The 27,011-nt window shown below is 35.5% G+C and overlaps 1 pseudogene; it reads right to left on the reverse strand.

The window, feature by feature from the left end:
* Positions 1 to 297: 297 nt before the first annotated feature.
* LOC149409874 (uncharacterized) lies at positions 298 to 15,760 on the reverse strand (annotated as a pseudogene).
* Between the last annotated feature and the right edge of the window lie 11,251 nt (positions 15,761 to 27,011).

The raw sequence follows: 27,011 nt of genomic DNA on the forward strand, positions 1-27,011 counted from the left end.
TAAAACCACCGTTTACCCTAACACATGCAACGCTTCCCTCATACAGAGACGCAATTGCCTGAGTCAGATTCGTATTCACTCCATACTTGGACAACACCTTCCATAGCTTTTTCCTGTCGACTCGGTCGTATGCTTTTTGTAAATCTACAAAGGCACAGAAAAGTTTCTGGTTTTTTGCCAGAAACTTCTCAGTGAGCATACGCAATGAGAAGATCTGGTCCATGCACCCCCTTCCACTCATAAAAGCACCTTGCACATCCCATATTTTATCCTGGTAGTCCTATGATAGGAACATGGTTATGGTGTATGGATGCATGCATCTTGCAATTCACGTATCCTACTGATAACCCGTTCTACGTGAATTCGCAGGGCAGCAATCCTTTTTGCTTGGATTACTTCCTCTGAAGTGCAAACGACATTAGCATATACACTGGGAGGACGAACTAACTCACATTGCCGAATGTGAAGCAAATTAGTAATGTTTTTAAATCCCCTGTCTGCCATGATGCACGTACCCGGCTTCAGATATCCGCAATCTTCAACTATAATAGTGTCCGAAGCTCGTCCACCATAACCTGAAGAAATAAAACTAATCACTCCGTTTGGAGTGCATGACACCAGATATTTAAGAGTGTTGCAACTTTTATATTCCGACCAGGTTAAAGATTGGGTTAATAGGCTTATTGATTTGAATTTCTAAGCAGACAATAATGGTCTGCACATTGGAGTATCTCGCTCTGAAGCTTATGGGTAAGTGAAGTCTTATTTTACTAGGAGACGGCCATACAATAAGACTTTTCAAAATATTGTCCATTAATAAAATAGTTTTAGTATAAATTCTACTCATTGATGTAACTGAAATACCAAACTGTATTGCGAGTATGGCAAATTTATCGTTGAGGCGAACTTTTTTTAACGTAATTAAAATATCAGTTACCTCACAAGGAATTTTCTTTGCTAATATGGAAATTCAATTCAATTCAATTCAATTTGTTTATTCCTTTAAAAACATTACAAAATTACATTTTATTTCGTTTTTAAGCACATTTGTAAAATGGTATTACATAATAGTAAGCGGTGTATAAACTATACCAGCATCAATAGAGCTTGCTTTTTAAAGGCAGCTTCACCGATGCTAAATATGTCGATATCCGAATTAATTCTGTTCAACAGCAAGACTGCTCTCCCCACCGGCATGACCATTGGCAAGTTGGTCCTGCAGGCCGGGAGATAAAACAGTCTATGCTGTCGGTGACGGAGATAACCATCAGGAACATAGAGACTAATACTCTCCATGATAGTCGGATTTTCAAACCATCCACGAATCAGTTTGAAGAAGTGTGATACAATATGCACATCTCTTCTGACCCGTAGATGGTTCATACCGAGCATGCCCAAGAGAAAGTCAGTAGGATAGAGCCACGGGTAGTAGCCATACTCCCTCAGGTAGAGGAATCTCAGAAATTAATAATAACATGGTACATTTGTTTGGGGATTTCTAGGCATAGCCTAGGACTCCTTTCAAGCGCCATCAGGTTGCATTGGCGCATCTGGAATTTAAAATTGACTTCCTCCACGTTGTCACCTAAAGAATCAGGTGTGTTTGGGCGATATGATAAATTCTCTAATACATCTGAAGAATAATCTGATGATTCTGGTTCCACACTTATCGCAACAACTTTTGTACATTGTCTGCTTACAACATCAAACTTTAAAGGTGAGCAAGACATATCATTTTTTTTAATGTTGATGTGGCCTTACTGCGCACATGGCACTTGATATTTGCTTGAACAGCCTTGTCGTCATTGGCAGGTGAATATGTTTGAGTTGCAACATGATGTGGTCCCGGTTGGATCACTGCCTAAGTAGAAGGCTGTGGCTCTGGTTCATTGTCTGCTACTAAACTTGCAATGACTTCAAGGCGTTTTCTCTTTAATCCTGTCAGTCTTGGAGTAGGAAGGGTTTTTTTTTGACAGTCAAATTTGTTTGGAATGACAGTCTTTTTTAAATACACTCTACCACCCATTAATTTAAACCTCATGTAATTTTCGACGTCTTCCTCAAGCTAAAATAATATAAAGAAATCAACATTAAACGTCATATTTTAAAATCAATTGTTATATATGAATAGCGTTTTATATTGAATTAAATAATTTTCTTAGTATTAATAAAACAGAAACTTACATTAAAATGATCTTCGCAACAATGAAGCTTGCTTTTGAGAGAAATGGTTTTGTTTTTAACCGGGTCTTTCTTTTTTCTCTGTCTGATTTCCTTATTTTGTTTTTTTAACTCTTCTGTGTCACATTTTTTTTAATCAATTCTTCTAACTCCAGTTTATAGGGTGAAGAGGTTATGATAGCAGTTTTACCGCGTCTTTTTGTCACTCTTAAAGTCTTCCTGGTCACTGGAACAGGCATTAGTTGCTTTGGGCTGACCAAGGTGAAGTTGCTTTTGTCTTGCACTGGATTAGGCCAATGAGAACATCCTGGAGAAGGGCTCAAATTTGAATCCGTGGTAACTTCAGTTGTCACAACTGTAGAGGTAGCAGGAGATGGAACAACAACTGCAGTGTTCGTTGCTGTTGTTGTCGTAGGCACTGCCACAGTATCTACAGTTATTAATGTCACTTGTTGATCTTGATTTATATTAGAAGAAAGATCTCCAACAAAAGGAATTTCTGTGGTCAAAGAGGTAACAAAATCGCTTTCTGAAAAAACACTGGGATCGTGTGGCCAAATACCAGTGGTTTTAAATCCGTTTACAGCGGTTGACATTGTAGCTGCTTGAACAAAAGCTTTACCAAATAGTTCAGCTACTTGTCGCACGGTGACGACCATCCCGGGATTGGTCCGTTGCCATGTTGAAACAGCTTGGTCGTAAAAGATGCTCAATGGTGTCATAAAAACTACATCAGCGGGTTGAAGCCGATGAGCGGTGTGCGGAGGAAAACATAAAATTATAACCCCGTTTGCTCGAGCTTCATTAGTTAAATCTATGTTTTGAGTATGTGTACTGTGTCCGTCCAATAGCAATAATACTGGCCGATCTACTGATGTACCACTAAATACAACAAACTGCTTAAACCACTCTAGAAACCGCTCGGCTGTCATCCAACCGGAGTCTTTACATACACCCCAAGCTCCTGGTGCAGCATTTAACATCAACTCAGGATTCATCCTTTTTCGTGGGAACACCATCATCGGTGGCATATAATGCCCGTTGGCACTGAAGCATATTTCAACTGTGATAATAGAATTAAAATTAAAAAACTTTTTCACTTTGTTCCACTTATTTATTATTACCAGGACCGGTTTCATCCTACTACGGACATTTTCAGACTGGTAGTTGAAACTCTTATGCTACTGATTTTATACAAACTTAGGCAGGGGTATACAACATTGTTTATATATAATGAATGATTCTATTTTGTTAATTTGAGGTAGGTATTATGAGTTATTTTGTTAATTTAGGGTACATTAAGTAATTATAAAGTTTATTTTTACAAATTATGAATGATGTTACAAAGCAAGTAGATATTTATAGTTCATATGAATATAAAAGAATTTATATAATTAAAAAGGTTTGTGATTTCTGATATTTTATTTTTGTAATGTTGGGATATTCCCTCCTTGTTGCTTAGGGCTTATTGTCAAATATTGATAGCACTTAAATAATTATTATTAGGGTTCCCCACATATTTGGGTTATTACATCTTTAAATTGCATACTTAAATTATACCACTGCTCTCTGAAGTAAAATTATTCTAAGTGAATTATAATGGGTAAATTAATGGTGATTGAGCATTATGTTCCAACTGTTTATTCATAACATATTTACGATCTATTTTCTTCGTTAAGCGATTGATTTCTAGTGACTCTAATCTGTCTAATTTTTGTCCTTTGTTGCAAACATGAAGGATTTTTACATCTCTATCTTTGTCAAAGGTATGTTGGTTTTCTAGTAGATGCAAGGCAACGTTCGATAAATCTCCTTTTTGATTAACCCAACTAGCGAAATGTTCTTTTATACGGGTTGATACTGCTCTTCCTGTTTGTCCTACGTAATACGCGGGGCAATTCGAGCAGTTCACCTGGTAGACTCCAGAGTTTTCCAGATTACCTCTTTTATCTTTATTGTTTATAAATATTTTACCCAAAGAATTTACATTATAAAAGGCTGTCTTACATTTTTTATCACTGTCTATTAATTTTGAAATTTTATTTGATATTTTGCCAAGGTACGGTATTTTAGTCCATTGTTTTGTTTCTATTTCCTTGTCCGGCGTAAGGCCATATGTAATTGAAGCTACGGTGAGTTTTTTATTCTTCTTCTTTATTAGATTATCAATCATTATGCTATCGTAACCATTATTTTCTGCAATAGTTTTGATAACTTTTAATTCATTTTTGTAATTTATGTCGTTTAGTGGTACATGTAATAGTCTATGGATTAAAGAAAGGAATACCGACAATTTATGTGAAATATGGTGTCTTGAGGAGCTGTGAATAATATTATCGCTATATGTCGGTTTCCTGTGTATCGAAAATTCTAATTTGTTATTAACTATATTCATTCCTATATCTAAAAAGTTGATTTTATCTCCTCCTATCTCCATCGTGAATTGAATTGACTTATTGATTTGATTTATTTCTTTGATGAAGATATCTAGTTGTCTCTGCGTACCGGTCCATATGATCAAAATGTCGTCTACATATCTCCGATAGAAAATAACATTTTTAAATGATTTTAACTTTTCGATGGTTTCTTCTAAGTGGTCCATCATGAACTCTGCTAATATTGGTGAGATAGGACTGCCCATGGCCAACCCTTTTGATTGTAAATAGAATTTATTATCAAATCTAAAATAGTTTTGTTCAATGCACGTATTTATTACTTGATTAATTTCTCTCTTTTTTATTATATTTAAATTGATTTTCTCCATGTAATTATTGATTATTATTTTTAATTCATCTGTGGGTACGCTTGTAAATAGACTAACAACATCAAATGACACCAGAGAGGCGTTGTTTGGTATATGTATATCCTTGATGAGGTCTATTAATTGCAAAGAATTTTTTATTCCATATTTTGGTTTGAAATTTAAAGTGTTTTTAATGATTCTATTTGCGTATTTTGCTAACTTATAGGCTGGTGCTGAGTTATATCCTACGACTGGTCTCACTGGTATATCTAATTTGTGAACTTTAGGTTGTCCATATAGCCGCGGGCATTGGGGGTTCATGACAGTGAGGTTGGATTTTTGGAATTTATCTTTAATGAGTGTTTGGCATGTACTAAGAATTGAATTTATTTCTGCGGTAAATTTTGGGGTGGGATCTTTTTTTAATAAAATTACATCACTAGAGTCCAGCACATTTTGGACTTTTTCAATATAAATATTTTTTGGTAGAATTACAGTGCTATTCCCCTTATCAGCTTTTGAAATAATTAAGTTATTTTCTTTAATTTTATTTTTAATTGATTTTATTATACGAGCTTCGCTTGAAAACTTACTATTAGTTATAGCGTTTTTTATTATTTTTGAACATAAATATTTTTTACCGTAATCTGATGGAATTGCAATGTCTACGTCTAATGCAAAATTCTCGTAATCTTTTATGTGAATTGGTAAGTCAGGGCAATGTTTTAATCCTTTATCTAGCATTTTTATTTCATCTACATTAAACTGTACCTTGGACGTGTTTACTACTTTTTCGTAAAAAGTTGTTTGAGGTAATTCTATATTAACATTAGTCGGTGATTTTAATTGTTTTTGTGTCCAATACTTTAATTTTTCGATTTGTTTCTGATATGTTGCATGTATTTTATTATTTACCATAAGGGTAGTTTCGTTAAAAAGGCAATCAAATTCTATTGAAAAAGTTTTTTAATTTTAATTCTATTACAATGGAATTCCACCACGAATTAACAGTGCAAAAACTAGACTCATCAACTGTGATAGTTGTTCCTCGTTCAGCAGACACTATTGCATCTACTTGTTTTCGGCCTTTTCTAGCTAATATTTTTGATCTTGATTTAGGTACTACAGATACGCCAGTTTCGTCACAATTATATATTCGGTCTGGAGTCAGGCTATGCTTGTCGAAAACATTCGCTAAAAAATTTAAAAAAGTAGTTATAACTACTGTTAAAACCAGCAACTCTGGCGGCAGAAGTATTTTCCGGTTTCTTGATAAGGGGGATCAGGGTGTCTTTTCAAAAAAAATTTCAGCCAGTCCTTACCAGCTTCAGCCTTCTCAGAATTAAATGGACTAGTTTTATTGTTTCGTACAGAAAGTTGATAAATCAATTGCTTCAAATCTTTTGTTGTGAGTAGTGATGTATAAATTCCCGGGAATTTTGATTTTAACAACATAATACCTCAAAAATAATAATATTTATTAAATAAAAAATAAAATATACACACATATGGTACATATAGAGCAGGATAGATCCATAAAAAACTATTCCCATATATATAGGAATAGGATCCAAGAGAAAAATAACAAAAAAACACCGATCAAAATTATTTTAAAGTGAGTAGTATCTCTATATTTTATTTTTTTTAATTTTATTTATTTAAACGCCCATTGGGCTTTTACATACATTGTTATTAGTGTTATTACATTAACTATGTGACATTTAAAAGTTTACGTACATATATAAATAAAATAGTTATTATATCTGTAGTACATAAATGTTTTACAAATAATACAGAATACCATTATGGAGAACAGTTTTTTTTTTTTTTTTACTTAGAAAAATAAATGGATTGAAATTAATCAGCATTTATAGGGACTTAAAATCATATTCGAATTGTTATTTAAATTACAATATTAATTTGTAAAGTTAAAACATATATATTAAAGTTAAAAAGTCATAAAAGAAAAGAGTGAAAAAACAGAAGCTAAAAAATAGGTTTTTCACTATGGAGTGGATAAGTCATACATTTCAGCAAAGTGTTTATGTAGATTTCGTTTAAGCACTGCTACGGAATCTCTAAATATATCAACAACATTACCAAATTTATTACCAAAATTTTGTATTCGATTTAACGATATGTGCGCTTGATAATTAGATTTGAAATTGTCACAGAAAAAGGTGGAATTTTGTCTCGTATTTTTGGAAGGTACAAATAATTTTATTGTGGCAAGAATTTCAGGGCTGTCGATTCTATAATTAATAATTTTATTTAGTAGAACAAGGTCGGAGATAATTCGCCTATCTGACAGCGTAATCAAATTTAGTTGATGCATGAGTTGGATATAATTTATATTTTGGATTGGAATATTCAGTTTAAAGTTAATAAATCTTAAAAATTTGTGTTGTACCCTTTCAATATTGTTGGAATGTACTTTATAAAACGGGGACCAAATAGGCGAATTATACTCTACTTGACTTCTTACTAAAGATGTGTACAGTGTGTTCAAACATTCTAGTGACTTGAAGTCACATGCGGTTCTACATATAAAACCAAGCATTTTTAGGGCTTTATTTGTGATTTCATTTATATGCGGATTGAATGTTAACTGTTCATCAAATATAACACCCAAGTCCCTGATTTGAGTGACAGCTGTCAATTTTACATTATTAAGCGAATATTCATAAATTGTATGATTTCGTATTTTACAAAAACGAATGACCTGACATTTTTTAATATTAAGAAACAGAGAGTTGATGATGCACCAACGATATAGTTTATTTAAATTAAGTTGCAAAGTATAACAATCGTCTAGACTGCGTATTGTTTTATATATTTTCAAATCATCTGCGAAAAGAAGAACTTCTACATCTTTAAATATGCTAACAATATCATTAATAAATAACAAAAAAAGAATTGGTCCCAGGTGAGACCCTTGAGGGACCCCACTTGTGGCTTCGAAAATGTAAGATTCCACAGATTTTATTTTGACACATAGCTCTCTTTTACTAAGATAACTATCAATCCAACTTAACAGATTACCCTTGATACCCAACATACTTAATTTTTGTACAAGGATATGTCGCCTAACTTTGTCAAAAGCTTTGGAAAAATCAGTATATATTGAATCCACTTGATGCTTCAAGGCAAGAGAATCAGTTATGTAATTTTCGTATATGATCAAGTTACTTAGGGTGGATTTACCTGTGATAAAGCCATGCTGGTTGGGTACAATAATATTATTAATTTGTTTACATATTACATCTAGGACTAACGATTCAAATAGTTTGGGAATAGCGGACAATATACATATTGGTCTGTAGTTTGATATATCGCTTTTATCTCCCTTTTTATGAATAGGTGTAAGATAGCTTTTCTTCCACTGTTTTGGAAAACACCCTGACGACAAAGACTTATTAAATAGTAAAAATAATGGATAAGTCAAACTGCGAACACAAGATTTTAAATATATTGGAGGGAAACCATCCGGTCCAGCGGATTTATTAGTATCTAATGCTTTTATAGCCTTTTCTATAGCGTTTATTTCAATAAAACAATGGTTTAGGTTAAGTGATTCTTCAAGTGATATATCATTTGGGATTTCATTATCAGTAATATTATCATCATAAACACTTTTGAATAAATCTGCAAAAAGATTGACAATGCCTTCGGTATTATCCGCACAATTGTTATTCAGATACATAATATTTGGTAAACTACAATCATTTTTTCGCTGAGCATTAGAAAAGTTCCACAATTTTTTAACATTATCATGAACCTTCATTTCTATTAAACTAATATAATCATTATAACATTTTTTAGACAATTCTTTGCACTGCTTTCTTATGTTAGTAAACATTATATAATCATCGACGTTTCTAGATTGCTTATATATTCGGTGAGTTTGTTTTTTAGTATAAATCAATTCTTTTAAATTCTTTTGAAAACCATGTAGGGTAAAGGGATGCAATAAAATTAACTTTTGGAACATGACGTTCTTTTGAAGTGTTTAGGATTGAATAAAATTGTTGGACTTGATTCACAATATTGTTTTCATCTTCTAGAAATGACCAGTCTATATGGTCAAGATAATCAATTATATTTGGGTAGTCAGCTTTTTTAAAATTGTACGATGAAGTTTTTAATTTCTGCAATTTTCTAGACTCATTTGTGATAATAATATCTAACGCCGGATGGTGTTGGTCTAAAGGTAACAACAATTCATCCGATTGTTCTACCACTGTCCTTAAGTCACTAGAAAATACTAGGTCAAGCATTCGGTTATAAGAATTATGCACTTTATTTAACTGTTTTAGTCCTAGGAAAAAAGACATATCAAGCATTTCCTTAGATTTGACACACTGCACTTCTGTTTCGTTAATAATCACTTCATTGTTCTTATCGAAAGACCAGTCAATTTTCGGAAGATTGTAGTCGCCTACAATTATAAATTTGGCTTTAGGATATTTATATTTTAGTGTTTCTACATCCTCGATGTGGTTCTTGTATATTTGCAGATCTGACATTGGTGGAATATAAGTACAAGCGATAATGATTTTTGTGGATGAAATATTTAGCATTACAAACATCTGTTCAACGCTTTTGTGTTTAACTGGCAATTTTTTAGATGAAATGTTTTTAGATATGCACACCATTACACCTCCTCCTTTTGATTTGTTGCTTGTAATGGGGTTACGGTCAAGACGATAGATGTTGTATTTATTGAGACCTAATTCCGATGAATTGATGTCCTCATTTAACCATGTTTCTGTTAATAACAAAATATCATGTGGGAATGTGGGAGAAGTTATTTTGAGATGTTGTAATTTGGTTCTCATTCCGCGAACATTTTGGTAGTACCCAAACAATTTTAGGTGCTGTTTAAGTTTTTTGGCACGTTTTTTATTATTTTTGGAACAGAGTTTATGTACTTAATTGTTATGTTTGTTTCCCCATCCGCTTTTCTCGTTTCAAACTCTTTCCAAACATCCGTCATTTGTTTCCTTTGCAGCTCCGTGAGATCTTGTTTAACTTTGATGCCATTTTTCAGTTTATATTTATTTATGATTATTTGCTTAGCTTGATATGAATCTTGGAGTTCTACTTTTATGGGTCTGATCTTGTCAGTTTTTCTTACGCCAAGCCTATATATTTTAGAAATATTTATCTGTAATGTATCATCGATAATTTTTAACGTTGAACATACTTTGTTGTTGTCATCAGATATCCTGTTGGTTTGATTCTCGTCTCTACTTTCAGGTACGTTCAGCAGAATTAGATTTTTCGAACGTAAATTCCTTTCTGTTATCTCGGTAATTGCGTCACATATTTCCATTGAAGTAGATTGAGTAGTTCCAGTTATTGCAGGTTGGTTATTAATAATATTTTTGTATGCGGATAGTTCACCCTCCATAGTCCCCATCTTCACTGCCATCTGTCCCGCGACGCCCAGTAACTCGGTAGTTTTTGGCATTATTTTTGCAAGTTGTTCTTTATTGAACTTATTAGATAAGTCGGTAATTATTAAATGTATTTGGTTAATAATTTCCTGAGCCTTCGCCATACATTGATTAGCATCCATTTTTATTTTAGAGGTTCGTAATATTAAGTTAGGAAGTGAGTGATGACCCTGCACCCTGCACTCTCAACTGCGTATCGCGTAGCGAGTTGCAAGTGTCCGGAGTGTTTCTGCGCTGCTTGCACTTACGGGTGATAGTGACCTACTATGATGTCGCACCGCTCACACGCACTGGAATCATGTCTGATAATATTTTATAGAATTTAGTGAATAACCGATTGATACGTTTGGATCACTACGATTATGGTATAATTATATTTCACAGTGTTTAGAGGGATTTTTATAATGTGATTCACACAACCAATTGTTTAAATGATGCTTATAATAACTATTTTAACTGAAATTCGCAAGACAAATTCAAACGTTACTTGTCACTTTTAATATGTCTTCACGGTGACATGTATATAATTGTATACTGTACAGTATTAGTAGCCTATATACACTTTATGCTAGTAAACAGTACATATAAAAAATCAATCGTAAAACTGTAAAAATGACAACTTCACAGATCGTTACTGTTCATCTGATGATACCGATTGGACACTGACACTATCAACTTCACTTTCACCTTCATATTCTTCTTCTTCTTCATCCGACCTGGACGAAGTTATGGCCGACTCAGGATTATCTACGTTTTCTTCTTCCTCAGCACAGTCAATTGGATGTTTGCGTTTGTGAATACCAGATAGGTTTGAAACGTTATGATGCGAAGCAATCTGCTCATCCGTGGAAGAAAGGGTTTTCTTGGGAGCAACTTGAGAGCCTCTTTCAGAGGAAAGAAGTTTCCAATTGTGTGCCACAAATGTTATTTTCCCTGCTCTTTGAGTTGTTAGACGATTCCTCCGTGTTGTATGAATGCGACTAAATGTGCTAAAAGATCTCTCAGTGGCTGCTGAAGTAAAGGGAGCAGTCAATATTCTTATGGCAACCTGTGACAAATCAGAACATCCGCACATCTCCTTCCACCAGGTCACTGGCGTGATTTTACCGACACACTTCCATAGGAATGCCTTGCTCCATGATTCTTTAGCCCTATAATTGGCTAAATCGACAAGAACATTTGCACTATCAACAGTATCCATATGACTTGCTACTTGGTCAATGAATTCAAGCGCTTCAAGTTGCTGTGCGTGGCTTAGCAGTTGTCCTTGGGAACATGGATCTAGTAGGGCAGCAGCCAGATGTATTGGAGCAATAGCAAGTGGTAGGGAAGTCCCTAGATCAGGGGATGTCGTCTTAGATAACTGCTAACACTCAATAAAGCATCCAAGAGAAGTTTAGAAACCATTTTATTAAAAATAAAATAAATTCCCCGTTTTCGGGAATTTTTTTCAGGTCGGGGAATATTCCCGGGTCTACATCACTAGTTGTGAGGCCAAAAAACCTGCTTTCCATGTCTAGTAAATAATCCACCAGCTCATCCTCTTCTTTTTGCGAAAATACTGGTAATATGGGTCCCAAAGGTACCTTTATTTACATTTTCTATTCTATTCTCGTTTTCACAAGCTTTTTTTACTTTTCGTTCCAATGTGGTTTGTGGGACTGAGAAGGATTTTGCAGCCAACATATATCCCATTTCTCCCTTCAAAACAACTTATATCGCCTTTTTCATTACTTCCTCTGACCATTTTCCTCTATCTGACTTTCTTTTATAATTATAAACCATCCTAAAACAATATATAAAAAAATATGTAAATAATCAAAATCATGTCAGGCAAGATGGGGTATATGATACCCCGTCTTGCCCGTTGATCCGTTTTAAAATAAATAACCTAACAAAATCATGTCGGGCAAGATGGGGTATATGATACCCCGTCTTGCCCGTTGATCCTTTTTAAAATAAATAACCTAACAAAATCATATCGGGCAAGATGGGGTATATGATACCACGTCTTGCCCGTTGATCCGTTTTAAAATAAATAACCTAACAAAATCATGTCGGGCAAGATGGGGTATATGATACCCCGTCTTGCCCGTTGATCCTTTTTAAAATAAATAACCTAACAAAATCATATCGGGCAAGATGGGGTATATGATACCACGTCTTGCCCGTTGATCCGTTTTAAAATAAATAACCTAACAAAATCATGTCGGGCAAGATGGGGTATATGATACCCCGTCTTGCCCGTTGATCCTTTTTAAAATAAATAACCTAACAAAATCATATCGGGCAAGATGGGGTATATGATACCACGTCTTGCCCGTTGATCCGTTTTAAAATAAATAACCTAACAAAATCATTTCAGGCAAGATGGGGTATATGATACCCCGTCTAAAATAAATGAAAACAATAATATGCACCATGTGTAGAAACAATAAATAAACAATAAACCAAAAAAAAAAAATAAATAAACATTACAGAAATTAGACTAAAGTTATAGTTGGGTAGTACGTTTAAAATTGGCAACCATTACTTTATTCTGACTAAATGGATCGTCTTAAACCATATAGAACTAAGTCAAAAAACTTACATTTGAGAAAACGATGGTTTTGCGTTTGGTAATGCTGTGTAAATACCACCATCACTATGGAACTAAATTGTGACCTAAATTTAAGATAAAGGCTTAGATTGAGTTTTGAACATATATTTATTATTCCAGCATATTTAACATATCAATTAAAAATCATTTAAAAAAGTTAGTTCACTCTGGTTGAATACTTCGGTAAGTTAGTTCAAAGTTAGTGCACTCTGGCTGGTTATATTATGTGACTAATCTCTTCCATTGCATACATTAAGTGAACTAAGTTCATTCTTCGAAAAACTCGTCGTCTGAAGCAAGTTCTAGGCCATCAACATCTTCATCACTTGCATTTCCTGATTCTTCTTTTGTACGCAATGCTTCAAAAAATGGGTGATGAATCGGTGGAACATACTTTAATAGTGACATTATGTCATTCTTCTTTGCTTGTGCGATTCGATTTCCTGCAGGGTACAGTTGGGTTAAAACTACCTTGCTAACATTGAATGGTTTTCCCCGGAGTCGCTTATTGAGGTTCACTTCATAGAATTCAACTGCATCGTTGAGAGTGTACTTGAACTTCAAAATGCCTGGTCTTGATTTCACAACACATATTAAACGCATTTTTAACCATTCTACTTTCATTTTTTTGTTAGCGACAGTGGTTTTTTTCCTGTTTGTGAGAAATGATAAAATCGGTTTGGTAGAGACAAAATTTTCAGGGATCATCGTCGAGACTTCAAAGGATTGCTTTCGTGGTCGACATTCACGAATAATAGCGTTGTAATCTTCCACGGAATACACATTTTTGTGATACTTTAGATGTTTTTCAATGTCCCCAAAATCGCTGTCGTTAGGAAGGAAGCTATGTCCTGGCACTGGAAATTTGTGTTCTATAATGTCGATTGGGTTGTCATCTCTCTGAACAATGTACATTATTGCTGCTGCCATCTTGATGTTCCGGTTTTGTCCACCGCAAGAGTCGGACCAGAGCACAAGGTGGTTGGAATTAATTTCGTTAGATGCTAAGTATTTTAGAAGACATGATGCAATTTCGTTTGGCCCACGAGAAGCAAGTCCTTCGTGCCAAACATGCATAGTAGCCTTATCATTCTTGCATTCATGCATTCCTAGGTTATAAACTGAGAGCTGACGCTTATAATATGCTTCACCTGTAGATATCTTGGGTATTGGCAAAGTTTTCTGTAGGTCGAAAGTCAGCATTTCAATTTCTCCTTTTTTTGCAAGCACTATATCATTTTTTTTGGAAGTCTGCGTAGCTTCAACACGGGCGTGGTGAAGAGCAAGGTCTGCTTTCAACTTGTTCATTTTGTCTTTGTCTTGTTCTGACAAAGGTTTTCCTTCTTCTGCCCTTATTTGCACATTAAGGCTATCACAAGTCTTGCATGTATCCTTCTGTGGTGTCTTGAACTTGAGATTAAAAGATCTACGAAAAACTCTCTCGTATGATGATTGACTTACTGGCTTATTGTTTTTGAATTTGCAATCATCGCAATACAACCTGTACATCATGCATAGGTTTAACCCTGGCTGCAGATACTTGCAATTGGGGTTTTTGATACGCGTGTAGTGACTGATGTAGCGAGGAAAGCTTTTAATGTGGTCGTGAACGAGTTTTTCAGTGGCAGCATCAAGTTTATTTCCTGGCACATGGCGCCCCCTGTTATCGGTTAACTTTCCGGATCTACCTTTTACAAGAGCTCGATGCACACGAGCACTGTCAATCCGTAAGGTGTTCAAAAACATCAGTTTGCACACCTGAATGTCCTTTTGGTCCCCCTTTAAATAATACGCCCTTGACTCTTGTCTTCTAGATGCCAATCCTTTCACACCAACTCGTTGTTTCACACTGGTAGTCTTCACAGAACCAGCAAGAAATGCAGTTTGGGAATCCCAAGACCCGTGCACATAAAATCTGTCATAACATGCCTTTTTGTTGGCAGTACTTAGAAAATTGTAGCACTTACGTCTACAAGTGCATTTATAATCGATAAAAGGTTTGCCCGTCATAACCTTTCCTTTGGATGAAGTGTATTCTTCTGCCGAATTTCGGTGCTTTTTCCTTAAATTTTTTCGCCACTGCGCAGCATCAGCATACTTGCTTTTCACTTTTTTTGCCCCTTCGTGTAAAACGGCATTAGTTGGCAGTGGCAATGCGTTTCCCTCCGGGGAAGAAGTCTCACTATTTTCAGCATTTTCGGTGAGTTCACGTTCCGCATGAGGAGAATTTTCAGCGCAAATGCGATCTGAAAAACAAAATAATTATTATGAATGGCGAATTTCACTTATTTTAGTCTTTAATTCAACCCTACACTATCTCTAACCATCAAATACAGCAGCCTTCTGTATCATGTTGCTTCAAGTTTCCCCTACATTGATTCAACCATACTGAACTAACTTTTAAAGTGTGAATTTTATTGCACTTAACCTGAGCTTTCCAAAATTATTATTCAACTTATAAATGCTTAATAATAAACACAATCTGCAGTACTCAACAAAAACATGATTTTTTATTTATTTATCAAAATATTGAAAGTTATCATGATTTTGCTACTTAGTTTACTTTGGTTGAAGACTGGAGTGGCTAAGAACGATCCCAGTTCAAAATAACATTTATTTCCAAATACTAGTAATTATTCAAATAGACTTACCTTCTGAATCACTAGGAACATAAGTTTTATCATTGTCATCTGACAATTCACTGAAATCTGACATGGAACACTCTGAAAAGTCATCATTTCTGCTGACCGACGCGCGACCTGTCATGTAGGAAGCCATGTTGGATACTGAGTTAGTTTAGTGTGGCTTGAGAACTAATGGAAGAATGCTCGTTTCTGATTGGTTCACCGTGCTAAAAAACTATCTATGATTGGTCAATCAACATGGTTCTCTCTGGCAAAGGTAGATTATGATTTGGAGCCCTCATTTCAAGCACTAACTCAAAAACTGCAAAAAGTGAGTTAGTTCACTATGGTTTCAGACGATCCAAATAAGTGTTTACATATTTATTTTTATTTATTTATTTTATTTTAATATTACATTTAGTTACAATAGTGACGTATTGCCCACCTCACTAGGTGTGGAACGCCTGTGTTGAGATGGCAATTTACATAGTGGTTGTTAACTAGGTTTTAGCTAATACAATATTTTGAAAATGCCAGATAAAATAAAATCAGTATTTTTTTTTTTTTTTTTAATTATACAATTCAAGAGTGAATGTAGAAGGTGGAGGCGAAGCAATAATAATTTTAAGTAATTAATTAATAAAGTTTCAGTTTGACCAAAAGGCGTATTATACATATATACACAGTAGGACAATTTTTAGTATGTTATGAAATAGTTCAATGTATATTTTTATTGGAGGTAATCAATGATTTTATTTTTAAATAAAGTTTTGATTTGTGTGTTTCTAATGCCAATAGGTAGAGAATTGAATAGCTTAATAGCATTGTATTTAAAGCTTTTTTTGTCCAACTGACAAAAAAAGCTTTAAATACAATGACAATTGACAAACTGGGATGTTAAAAGATTTTACATGTGAATGTCTCAAGGCTCTAGTGCTTGTTCGTTCTTCATACATATGGGTATTTTTAAATTGATGAAGCAGGATATTTTTTGAATATAATTTCAGATTTATATACAATTACAAAGAACCCGTAGATAAAGTCGGAATATAGAATGATAAGTAATAATAAGTAAATGATAGTAAGTAAATAAATATGAGCCAATGATGGGTCTGGCCCGGCGCGCCAGCACGTTGGTTGGTCTGGCCCGGCGTCTACATCTGTTCGTCTTTATCTGCATCGTGCCCTTCGATCACATCCATGATATATCTCGTGATTATCTCGATGATTTCGGGCATGATTGTCTGCGCGATTAGAGCCAGCAGCTCCGCGAAAGGTTTGTTCAATTGATCGGGTTCCCTGTTTTCTTCTATTTGGCCAGAAGTGAGATTCCCTTTGATGTTCTGGTGTTCCCAACAATGTTGCTGGTTGGTTTCACTCACAGGAGATGATTTATTTCACACGCAACTTCCACAACATCTGGGTTGGGCAAGAAACACACTGATGGGAACCGAATATATTCATTGCACAGTATTCTACCCCGAGTTGATATCAATAAAGGCACTGATCCCAAAGTTATAGTTGGGTAGTACGTTTAAAATTGGCAACCATAACTTTATTCTGACTAAGTAAGTGTTTACATATACAATTACAAAGAACCCGTAGATAAAGTCGGAATATAGAATGATAAGTAATAATAAGTAAATGAATATGAGCCAATGATGGGTTTGGCCCGGCGCGCCAGCACGTTGGTTGGTCTGGCCCGGCGTCTACATCTGTTCGTCTTTATCTGCATCGTGCCCTTGGATCACATCCATGATCACAACTTCTTCACGCCAAAACTCTGAAGATGCTTTCAGGTTTACTCGAAGGCGAGGTGTGGAAGTACCGAGGCGATTATTGACTGGGGCATAGGCGTTAAATGAACTTCATTCAGGGGATGCGGCAGGCGATGGAACTATTTGAGAGGGTTTTAAATAATGCATCTGATGTCCTGAGAAACGAGCCATAAAGCTACTATTGTATTATTGTACTATTGTATTATCAAATTAATTTACACATTCAATCACTTGAGTTGAAATGTCGTTACCTGTGCTAGCCAGCCCCCAGGAGAGTGGTGAGGTTATTAAATCTCCCATGTTCGTTTAACTACTGCTTTTGATTTCTTGAGAAACGAGCTATAGAGCGACTGTTGTGCGAAATGAATATATGCAATCGATCATTTGAGTCTAAATGTTGTTACCTGTGCTAGCCAACCCCCCGGTGAGTGGTGTGGTTATTAAACCTCTCATTTTCAACTAATGCTTTTGATTTCTTGAGAAAGCTATGGAGCGACTATTGTGCAAAATTAATATATGCATTCAATCACTTGAGTGTAAATGTCGTTACCTGCTCCAACTAGCCCCCCTGGAGAGTGGTGAGGTTAGTAAACCTCTCATGTTCCTTTAAATAATGCTTTCGATTTCTGAAACGATCTATAGAGTGACTATTGTGACAAATTAATTGACGCATTAGCCCCCCGGAGAGTGGTGAGGTTATTAAACCTCCCATGTTCCTTTAAATAATACTTTTGATTTCTGAAACGATCTAAAGAGTGACAAATTAATTGAGGCATTCAATCACTTGAGTATAAATGTCTTTACCTGAGCTAGCCAGCCCCCCGGAGAGTGGTGAGATTGTTAATCCTCCCATGTTCGCTTTAAATATTGTTTTTGATTTCTTGAGTAACGAGCTATAGATTGTCTATTGTGACAATTTAATCGACGCATTCGATCACTTGAGTCTAAATGTTGTTACCTGTGCGAGCCAGCCTCCCGGTGAGTGGTGAGGTTATTAAACCTCCTATGTTTTAACTAATGCTTTTGATTTCTTGAGAAACAAGCTATGGAGCGACTATTGTGCAAAATTAATATATGCATTCAATCACTTGAGTGTAAATGTCATTATCTGCTCCAACTAGCCCCCCTGGAGAGTGGCGAGGTTAGTAAACCTCCCATGTTCCTTTAAATAATGCTTTCGATTTCTGAAACGATCTATAGAGTGACTATTGTGATAAATTAATTTATGCATTCAATCACTTTAAGAGTTTAAATGTCGTTACCTGTGCGAGCCAACCCCCGGGAGAGTTTTAGGTTATTAAACCTCCCATGTTCGTTTAAATAATGCTTTTGATTTCTGAAATGATCTATAGATTGACTATTGTGACAAATTAATTGACGCCTTCGATCACTTGAGGAGTGTAAATGTCTTTACCTGTGCGAGCTAACCCCCAGAGACTCGTGAGGTTCTTAACCTCTTGAAACCCGAGGCTTAACTAAGCACTAAAAAAATATTTTTTTGTTATATTCTTTATTATAAGGGTAAAAGAAGCATAATTTTTTTTTTTTAATACATAGTTTATTAATTACAGATGGTACACTATAGTGCACCTCAGGTCACAATGTATCGAAAAAAAAAATTTCCTACTATGTAATTCAGTACTACAAGAGTCTGAAATTACAAATAAAAACAATAATTTAACTAATGTTAGGACATTTAAGATATAAGACATTTTGAAAGTATATTAAATATTAATAAAAAAACGTAACTTAAAAAAAAACTTTAATTTTCTACATAAAATTAGGATTTATATTATAAATTTACAAAATTAGTGCATATCTTATAATATAACAGTATTATACATTTCAAAACAATTCTTTATACATAAAAACATATTACATTTAATACAAATAAATTTAGACCTAGACTTGCATCCAGGAAATCGACATTTTGAGGCATTCGCTTCATCTTGAAAACTTGAAAGATGTCCTACGTATCAAGACGTACCTCGGGAATAGGTTGAGGAATAACCTTTCTGTGCTTCTTCGGATGTTCTGGCTCACATTGAGGTGATGGGGAGGCATTTCTAGGTCTGCCTCTACCCGATCGTGGGGTGAAATCTATATCACCACCTTGGTAGTGGTTCACGGCAGTGGCTACCCGCATCCTAAAGGCCAAAAGTCTCATCTTATCTCGTGCAAAAACTCCCTCAGAAGCACAATTCCTCCGGTACATTAGCCAACAATTGACTATTATCAAATCTATAAAGTGATTAAACACTCTTACGGGCCATTTGCAGGTACGCATTGGTAATAGGCAATGAGCCTATCGCAGAGACCTATTCCCCCCATTGAGGTATTGTAATTTTAATTCCTCCTTTGACCATCGTTTACAAGTCCTCAAAGGGGAGCTCCCTGCAGAAGTTGAGAGGAGAAGTACAGACTTGTTGTCTTTCCATTTGACGACACACACTTTGTCATCTTGGCGTACCTTCTCATCCCAACTTCCCCGTGCCAGATCTTTGTCAGGTTTCAGCTTCTTCACAACATCTCCAATCCTATTTGTTCGTACTGTACCTGTTATGAATATTTTTTCGACTAACAACATTTCTGCAAGCTTTAAGCTTGTAAAAAATCTATCTGTGTAAATGATGCAGGAATTATTCTTAGGTACAGTACGACAACAGTTTTACCACACTTGCACCTAGGCCTAAAACTTTTTTGTCTTCTTCGCTGACCGTCCCAGCTCCTACATAGATGTGAAAATCCAATACAAGACCATCCCTTGCAGCAAGAACAAAAGCCGAGAGGGTTGGGCTTGGATGGAACATATTGTCGGTGCTGGCAGCGTCCAGAACAGGGAATCATTTGCTCGTCTATTGACAAATGAGAAGCTCTAGGCAAAGTGTGAATTTTTTTGATGATGTTGTGAATGAAGGGTTTGACCAAAGCTTATCTGGATCGTTTGTTCTGTCCTGCAAATTGTCCGCAAAATGTAAAAAATTGCTTAGCTCAAAATATCGATCTCTGGACATACAATTAGTTATAATTGGTAAACTTAAATCTAACGACCAGTACATCCGAGTTTGTGGAAACTTCAAACTGCCCATCAGCACCTGGACCCCAGTGAAGTTAATCAACTCCCTGGAATTCGTATTAACGGACCTGTGCTGCCGTTCCTGAATTGAATACAGGTTCGTCTGCTCCGCCACTAGTTCCCAAAACTGAAGGTCAAAGGTATTTCGAACAGTTTCATTACATTTTTGGAAGAGTCTCCTTCGGTTTTGAGAACTTCTTCCGAGGCTGGTCCTACAGTTGGCATTCTGTAACAGTAAAACAAAAATTATAAGGACATTAATTGAATAAAATATCAGGGAACAACACAAATAGCAACTCGTACGACGTAAACTCCCGTGGTTTACATACAATTGATAGAAGGTGTCACATAGGTCAATGATGTGGGAATAATATATGTATATTCAGAAGCTAATTAACTCTACATAAATTCATTGGGTAATTAACTCCACTCTTCAATATTACTAAAATACTCACACTTTTTTTATTTATTTGAAAAAACAGTACAAAAACCAATACATTGCAAAAGCGGTAAACAAATTATGGAAGAAAATTTTATACATAAGTATACAGTTAAAACAAATACAATATTTCGCGCTTAAAGTCGTTGTAGGACATATGGAAAATATCCAAGTTAGCTGGAAGGGAGTTAATTAACCTAGTGAGTCTTCCCAGGGGCATCACCCTTGGTAAGTTAGTTCTGGACCTGGGAAGAATTAAAAGCCTGTGTTGGCGGCCTCTCGTGAAATTATCCGGGGCATAAAGTCCTATTTTTGACAGAATGTCTGGAATTGATAGTAAACCATTCAGAAGCTTGTAAGCCATCAACAATAATGCGACGTCCCGTCTGGAACTGAGGCTGCAGATATTCAGCATTCCCGAGATAAATGCTGTTGGAAACAGCCATGGGTAAAAACCAAACTCTCTCATATAGAGGTATCGTAAAAATTTTCATGGAAAGCCATGAATTTTTCGGCATTGCAGTTTAAATCCGCATTCGTTTTGATGTTGGCAATCACTTCCTCCTTAGTTGTGCCAGGATCTAGTCGCGAAACTATTAAGAATCTCTGTTTCGGTATTACCTTAATAGCGTTCGTGTCGTTGGTTCCCGTGACGAGAACTTTGTTTTTATTCTTCAGTGCTGAACTGTAGGACAGGGGCGGGTGGGTGTGCGGGGCTTGCTCTTCGCCCGTAGCGTTGTCGCTGGTTGCTCCGGCGCCGGCGGGAGCCCTAGCCGGCTCGGGGGCAGGCACGGGGCCGGGGGGAACGGGGGCTGAAACTGCACTACTGTTGGATGGAACAGGCTGACCGCTACTTACTTCGGGTTGAAGCAAGACAGCATCACGATTCTCACTTGCGTTCTTTTTTGTTTTAGATCGCGTCGTGATTACCTTATCACTAGCGTCGGTACTGTCGGTACTCCGAAATACTTCAATACTCGCAAGGAGCCGCGAAATCGTATTATTTTGAGAAGTAACTTCTTCGGATAACTGACGAATTATTCGTGTTTGATCGATATTTTTAGTTTTCATAGATGTTATTTGCACGTAGCAATCGTTGAGAATCGCGATCAATTGTTTGTTAGACATATTTAATATAATAGTTAGTTATTTAAGTGAGTGCGACGAAACTGCGTGCGCGTTGCCGGACGTAACGTAAAAACCTCACGTTACGTCTGGCCATGCCCAGACTTTTGCCATGAAAGCCATGGCAAAAGTCTGGGCTGCCTATCTATTATTTCTTCCTCTTCGAAAAGATCCTCTGGTGGTTCATTCAGAGGTAGTGGAGAGGTTGCTTCCGGAATTTCGAAGACATACAAACTGTCATCATCTCACTCTTCACCGTCGGACACTTCAACATCGCTCCCATTGAGGATGTTCGAAATATCATCGTCATTCAGAAACCGAACTGACAGAACAAAACAAACATGAAACGTCACAATACTGACCCGAGGTACACTACAAAGTACCTGCTACCATTTTGACAAATTGGATTACTTTACAATCAATATATACATAATAAATAATCTTACAAGTAAATATGTTACTTTCATAATTATATTAACCTCTAAGGGAGTGAGTTTCTGAGAGCAAAAAGTGTTCAGTAGAGTGAGTTTTTTTTACCTTCAAAATTTGATTTTTTTATAAATTATATTCATAGCATGTGTTATAAAAATCAAACTTTGCTAAAGAAATACATATAGAAATATCAAAATAACCGAATTAATCCGATAACAAAAAATATGTGATTCATGTTTTGTCAACCATCGGTTCACGTAAAATGTACAACCTAGAACATAAATTTACTTACCAATTTTTATTTCAGTTTTATTTTGTACTTCCATATTTCCTCATCCGAATGTTGTTTTCACTATAGAACTTGTTTTATTTACACTAAAAAAAAAGTTTTATTTACACAATTTTTTTTTTCAATTTTTTTTAAATTTTTATGGGATAAACTTTTTACACCTTACTTTTTTACACAAAAGAAACTAAAAAATGTCATCTAAAACTATTTTTCACATTTTCATTTTACACTGAAGAACTACAATCTAATACTGTTTTTTTGTGTGATATATCTCAAAACAGGGAAATAAGCACAAAGCCACATTACATTGAATACTTGTTTCTGTTCTTTTCCTTGGCTGAACGGCTGTGTGACTACAAACATGGCACTTCCTTCGTGTTTTCCTTCCCTGAGTCTCTGTTTGTGGAAGCGGGTTGATAAAATGTCGTTCAGTTAGACGAGTAGGACAATCTGTTACTCGTCTTCCTCCAGATGCTGGTGGCCTTTCGGTGTGATATTTTTCTACCAACTGACCTACAAGATTCTCACGAAATTCACTAAAACTTAGTTTTTTGTTTGTTCTCTGACGATGTAGAAAGAAGGCGTTTAGGGCATTTATGTCTAAAAGGCGAAAGAAAATTTTCTTATACCACTTGAAAGACTTGCGAGAACTGTCAACAAAACCAAGAATTCGATCAACCTTATCTACAGCCCCCATGTTTTTCGAATAATCTACCACAGCTTCTGGTTTTATTTTGTTTTCCCTGGTAGAATAGTCAATTTTATCGGTGATCGTCATTTTATTTTCATGTATGTTTGTCAACATAATAATTTCTCGTTTATCACGCCACTTTACTGCCAAGAGATCATTTGAATGAAATGCTTTTACATCTCCTCTTTGCATTTTAGCATTTCCGAACTTAGGCATTTCCTTTCGGTTTGCTCTTGCAGTTCCACAAGCGTTTGTTTTGTTTTCAAATAAAACATCAAACAATTTTGGGCTTGTATACCAATTGTCTACAAAGAGTCTGTGGCCTTTTCCAAGATAGTCCTTCATCATAGTTGTTACAACTGACCCAGACACTCCAATATTTGGATCCATGATGATGTCTGAATCTGATCCAGTGTAAACTATGATATCTAAGACGTAACCTGTTTCTACATCACAACAGACAAATAATTTTATTCCAAAACGGTGTCGTTTGGACGGTATATATATTTTGAAGGAAAGTCTTCCCTTCCACAATAAGAGGCTTTCATCTATACATATGTTCTGAAATGGGTAAAAGGTCTGTTTGTAGATTTTCTTCAAAGGATCCAAAAGATTCCTTATTTTATATAATCTATCATTTGTCCGAACATTGTTATCGGCAAAATGCAGAGCCCGCAGTAAAAGTAGAAATCTATCCTGTGAAAATAACACTCTGAAGAATGGCGTTTCTATTATTGGGTTATTTGACCAATATTTCTTCAATGAGTTTTTACCAACAAGACCCATAAGCAAAAGTGTCGCCAAGAATATCTTTATTTCGGACACAGTAGTGTCAACCCATTTATTCATTTTTGATTTTAGACTTACGTTGAGAGCCAGTGTTGAAGCGTATTTATTTGTTTCCGTTACAATTGACTGAACTATGGTATTAGTAAAGAACAATTCAAAGAAGTCGAGTTCGCTTGCGTTCTCATCCAAATTTATATCGCCTCTTATACCTGAATGCCTGCTGTCAAAATCATGCAAGGTTGGTACAAAATCAGATTGAACCCATTTTCGACTATCCAATTTTTGCTTTTTCGAAGATGGTGGTTCATCTTCTTCATCATCAGAAATATTTGAGTCATCGGAAGAGCTATCAGAATGAACTGGTAAATCTTGGATATCATTGAAAAAGTCTTCATCATCACTTTCGGCTAATACGGCCGTAATTTCGTCTTCATCCAAAGGTGTTGACATATTCAATGTGAAAAGTTTGAAAAGTATATAAACACACAAAATTATCCAACACTAAAAAAGTCTGTTATAGAATATCACACGAAAAAAAATGTGTCGTCAATGCACGAAAATAGGACCCACAAAACACACAACCTTTCAATGTGAAAAGTATAATATATAAAAACACTCAAAATTATCCAAAACTAAAACAGAATGTTAGAGAATATCTCACGGAAAAGAAACTTGTCGTCAATACACGAAAATAGGACCCACAATACACAAAACCAACTAAAAAATCCACAATTCACAGTAATGTCACAAACGCACAAAATTATTTGTTAATTTCGCGATATAATACGCATATTTAACACGTAATAACAACACAGAAACATTCAAGTGTTTGTGTCACGAAAACAATGCAAATACCTCTAACAAAATCGGTAAAAATGTCGTTTACGCTCGCGAACTCTCAATAAAATGTTTACAATCAACGCAACTGACGCGCCATTACCACGTGTATTTTCAAAACGCTGTAGATCCGTTAAAAATAGACGGAATCTACATATTTCTTCGGCATATTTATGGAATTCGTCAAGAGATGTCACTAGCATGTCCTTTTTATGAATAAATTCGATAGAATGATTTCTACAAGCACCGACACACCATGGGCGTCCATACTCCTTTGAGCAGATTTTATTTCGGACGCCAACGGTGAGGCCATACTCTCTTAGAGGTTAAATCTAAATATCATTAAAATATTCCATATTTCAAAAGAAATTAAATAACTTACCCGGGCGAGACGAGGAACCGGACGCCATTTTGAAATAATGCACTTTACAAGTTTTAAATAATAATTTTGTGATAAATGCCACAGCTGACAAATCCTGGCGGAAGAAATATATACTGTTTGTCTATGAAAAGTGTTGTCAGCGTAAAAATATTAATAACATTGTCAGGAAAAAAAGAACAACACAGGTACAATACAGTGTACTTTAGGACGCAAGAGGTTGAACCTCCCACGTTCATTCAAATAACATTTTTGATTTCTTAAGAAACGAGCTGTAGAAAGACTATTGTGCAAAATTAATAAATGCATTTAATCACTTGAGTGTAAATGTCGTTACCTGTGCCAACCAGCCCCCCCGGAGTGAGGTTGTTAACCTGTTAACCGGGGAATTCTGTTTTTAATTACGCAGCATATAACGGGTGCGAACTCTTTCACTAGGACCTGTCAGTACGTCACGCTAGGAGGATGTATTTTTATAATAAAAGAGATTCATCTACACATATTTCTCCTACACATACATAAAAACTTTTCTCACAAATTGTTGATGATTGGATCAATTTTATATGTTTTTCTATTAGATTTGTTTGGATCAAAACTTACATTGTCTGCAAAATGCAAAAACTTGATAATAATCCAAACCTGCTTTCGCTCATAGTTTTATAAAAAAAATGGTGTTTCAATTATTATTCTTCTTCTTGAAAAATAATGTTCCGAAGACGGTTTTCCAATTATTCCTTGTAAAATTAGGAGCCCCTAAAAAATCTTCATACCAACTTCATTTGTATCCTTCCATTTTCGAATTCTCGAATGTGGTTTCAACTTAGGATCATTAGCAAAAAATTGGGCGGCGTACAAATTTGTTTGTTCTGTAATTAATTTGAATCCTCGTCTAAAAACTTCTCAAGATAAAACAAAGAAACTTTTTTTGGAGGAGTATCGTAAGTTTTTCCAGGATGTGCAGTGAAGGAAAATGGTGGTCTTTCTGCATTTTGAGGTAGCCATTCTTCAGAAACAATGCTTTTGCTAGGACCAACTTCATCAACTTCTTCACCATCTTCATTCTCAGTATCGCTCAATTGCGTGTTGTAGTTATTATTGCTGTCAGATGACTCCGATGACTTACTCATAATACGTCTCCTTTTTCTACCTGCCGGTACATTGATTTCGTCATCGCTGATATCGCTTTCATTCATTGTGATGGATACTTATAAAAATGTGTTCTAAAATAAAAGGGTTGGAAATATAAAAAAATACAAGTAAATAATATATAATATAAAAATACATGTAAACATATTGTGACTTTGTATGTCGAAGAGTATTTTATTTTCTCTAATGATAAAAAGGAAACAGAATTGTTGCAAGAAACTTTCAGTAGTCAATTAAAAATCAAAGATTTTGGGCAAATTAAATAATGTCTTGGTATAAATGTGAATCCTGATAAAGAAACTTTCACTGACCCGATCTCTCTGGTAGGCGTCATCTCTCCGGCGTATCCTGGCGGGGGAGGGCCGTACGCCCTTACATCCAGCTCATCCTCGATGCTGGTAGGGGCTATCTGCTCAGCCGCCCG

Source organism: Hesperophylax consimilis, chromosome 29, assembly GCF_061612785.1.
Source record: "Hesperophylax consimilis isolate HC1 chromosome 29, BYU_Hcon_1.0, whole genome shotgun sequence".
In the NCBI taxonomy this organism is placed as follows: Eukaryota; Metazoa; Arthropoda; class Insecta; order Trichoptera; family Limnephilidae; genus Hesperophylax; species Hesperophylax consimilis.